The sequence below is a fragment of the Octodon degus genome, unplaced genomic scaffold (assembly GCF_000260255.1).
Source record: "Octodon degus isolate 3935 unplaced genomic scaffold, OctDeg1.0 scaffold00134, whole genome shotgun sequence".
NCBI lineage: Eukaryota > Metazoa > Chordata > Mammalia > Rodentia > Octodontidae > Octodon > Octodon degus.
In genome coordinates, this window is record NW_004524710.1 from 4,194,904 (window position 1) to 4,198,675 (window position 3,772).

Sequence of the window (3,772 nt, forward strand, 5' to 3'; positions counted from 1 at the left end):
AAAAAAAAAAAAAAAAAAAAAAAAAAAAAAGTAGTTATGGAGACTGAAAAATATGAAGATCTGCTGTCCACAAACTGGGGACTCCAGAGAGCCAAGGTATAGTCTCAGTCCTGGTGGAGACACCTGAGAATCAGGAAAATTGATGGTGTAAATTTCAGTCTAAAAACTGAAAGGCTCTAGACTCTCCAAAACTCCATATTTCTAGTCAGGAAGCTGGAAAAAACTGATGTCCCAAATCAAGTGGTCAGGAACAGGTAATTCCTTCTTTCATAGCCTTTTTTTTTTTTTTGTGGAACTGGAGGTTGAACTCAGGCCCTTATGCTTGCCGGAGAAGTGCTTATTCTACTGAGCTATCTCCCCAACCCCTTTCATAGCCTTTTTGTTTGACTCAGATTTTTCAATTGATTGTGCAAGCACCTCAGATTCATATGTCAGTCCCATCCAGAACATTCTTCACACTTCTACTCAGAATGTATGTCTGCAGGCCCATCGACTAGTCAAGTTGATATATAAAATTAACTATCACTGACCTTATTTTAGTATCAGTGTGTTAGGATTTGTGTCTAGTTGTCCCCCCAAAGCCTCATGCAGTCATGGGGCATGAGGTGGCTTCTGGAATTTGTGATTGATTTATGATCCAAAGCTGGGATTATGGGTCTGAGTACTGCTGGGATTATGGGTGTGAGTGCAACACCCAGCCTGGGGCAGATGGCCTGAAGGCAATATAAGGAGGAGGGAGACTTGCTCTCTGTTGCCATTGTTGCTGCTACTCCTCCCATTTGCTCTTGCTATTTTGCTGTTTTCTGCTGCTATGAACTGCTATTCTCTGCTGTGTGCCAGTCTGCCGCGGAGCCAGCTTTGTATGGACTGAAACCTCCACAAACTGTGAGCTAAATCAACCTTTCCTTCCTTGATTTTGGGTGTCAGATACTTTGTGCCAGCAACAAGAGAAAAGTAACTGAGACACAGTGTGAAGGCTCTGATGTGCTAAAAAGAGACAGGACTGTGTTATTCATAATGTACCATAAAGCTTTTTAACAACTGCCTCAGGTATAGCATAGTAATTGTTGAACAAATGTGTATTGAATTGTCCTTCTCAGTCTCCACCTGATATAGGAAATAAATGTGCTTGAGAAAACCTTTGCCTCAGATGTAAGCTTTTTGATTTTATTCCCATCCAGAGACATTTCAAAACATACATCTGTATAATTTCTCTCAAGTCTTTTGACTACTCAGAGATACTTTCTTTTTTATAAGTTATACTTTCTCTTGGAACGTATCATGTATAAAGAGGAGTTAGGGGGGTGGGTAGTTAGCTCAGCGGAATAAGGGCCTGCCTGGCAAGTGCAAAGTCCAGAGTTCAATTCCTGATCCCCCCCCAAAAAAAAGAGGAGTTGGGGGGACCTGGAGGTCACATGATGACATAGTAGGACACCTGGAATTAAGTTCTTTGTATTTCTTTTTTAATGCTTTTTTTTTCCTGTTATACCTATAATGCCATCCAAGAATATTTCTTTTGCAAATTTTTTTATATTAATTTTATTGAGAAAGGAATAGCAATGACAAAGTTTCAAAACAGGTTAGGACAGTTACAATAATTAATACATTGTATGTTGTTGTCTTGTCTTCGTAGTGGTTACTCATCGTATTAGATGCATATCTTATCTAAACACTATTAGTTCAAAACTTTCGCAAAGTTTATAAACAAATGTCAACATCTACAAGTCACTTTTTATTTTGAAGAGGAAGGGCATGTGTCATAGGATTGGTCCAACATTTGGTGCGCTTCCAAAGTCTGGCAATTATTGCTCCAGGTTATAAGCATTAGGGTATGGATTTTCTTACAGTACTACATGATATTTATACATTCTGAAAACAACATATTATCTTGTCTAACATTTAATAAATTCCAACTTATTTAGTATGGTTTAAGCAGAGACCACTGGAGGAAAGAGTTACATTAGCTATGTTCACTGATTTATTCACAAGAACCTTGTCATGTACCAATGGGCTGGATCTTTCATTTCTGAACTCAAGTGCTCTGAGTAAGGTGCAACAAGACATCATGCATACAACTTGATAACTTTTTGGAATTATTTTCCAGTCTTACTTCTTTGAAACTTTACATGTCATAATGTAGTTTAGATTAGATTGCTTTTTATTTAAATGATAATATTATTATGCTAATCTGAACTTTTCCTATCCTCCACTGGTCTTATTTTAGAAATAAACAAATGAGGGCTGGAAATGTAGATTAGTGGTGGGGTGCTTGCCTAGCATGCATGAGGCCCTGAACTTCAACCCTCGCTTTTGCTCTCTCCCTCTCCCCCATCAGTCATTTTCTCCCTCCTTCCCTCTCCCATAGACACATGGAATGAACAGTGTCCAGTGACCAATTATGTATATTGTATTTGTTTGTTAATAATGGGATCATGCCTAACGAAACATGAACTTCAAATGCAGCTGTTCATGTTAAGTAGATCAAGCCAATTATTTTAATGTTAATACATAGAAGTAAAACTTTTCTTCAGTGGAAGTTTTTTTGTTGGTTTGGTTTTGTCCACTTTTTTACTTTTAAGATCAGTGTATGAGGGGATGTAGCCTCCCTCTAGTGGTGAATATAGTACATGAACAAGTGAGACAGAATGAGACTGCAAGATAGCTCTTTTATGATTTTTTTTAATAAAACACACCTGTAATTGGGTTTCTTCTTAGTATAGCAGAGAGGGAAGGTGATTAAGAAATTAAGCACATGCGCTTTGGTAGGATCTGATGTCTCATAACCCGGATTTAAGGTCTGGAACACCATCTGTCCCAAGCATTAGGGTGCATCTAGATAAGCTGGATCAGCTGGAGGGTGGGTTAAAACAGCTTTCTAGGTCCCAGCTCCAGAGTTTCTGATCCAGGTGGTCTGCAGCGAAGTAGATACTTATAACGCTTTCTCAGGCGATGCTCATCCTGCTGGCCCAGGGACCACACTGAGAACCACTGTCTTCCATTCCTTGAGTGATGGAACTAAGTCTTATATTTCTCAAAGTTTAAGCATAGCATTGTGAAGATTAAATGGGATGTTAGAAGTTTATGACTTAAGGTGATAGCTGACATAGTGCTCTGTAGAGGTTAGCTGCTATTACTACTATAAATTTGTCAGTGCTTTCTCGCTTGAAAAATTCAAGGTACTGTACAATGTAGGACGTTTTAATAATATTGTGGCTGAGCCAATATTGTTAGTGGAGCTATATCAGCACATGCATGTATCTCTAAGGTCTTCTTGCTTGAGACTGTATAAACACTATTAGTGTATTCGATAGCATTTCTTTTTACATTAATCTTTTTGTGCATTCATTTGAAAGATTGTTACAAATAAAAACAAACAAGGTAGTGTCATGACAGAGGAACACATAAATAAATAGGAAGAACTCTTACTGACCAGAGATGAAACAATTTCAGCAACTAAATAAAGTAATAATTCATTATGACCCAACCGGGGCCGGGTGGCACACTCCTATAATCTCTGCACTTGGGAGGCTGAGGTAGGATGATCATTGCAAGTTTGAGACCAGCCAGGGAGCTCAAGGCCAGCCTGAACTGTACAGCGAGACCCTGTCTCCTCTTTCTCTCTCTCTTGCACACACACACACACACACACACACACACGACCTAAAGTGAAAGGTAAATATCCCTGAAGCTATGCTTTGATAAATCAATAATTGAATGATAAATCAGGAAATAAATGGAGAAGAGACAAATTTCCCACGCAAAATTCCACATG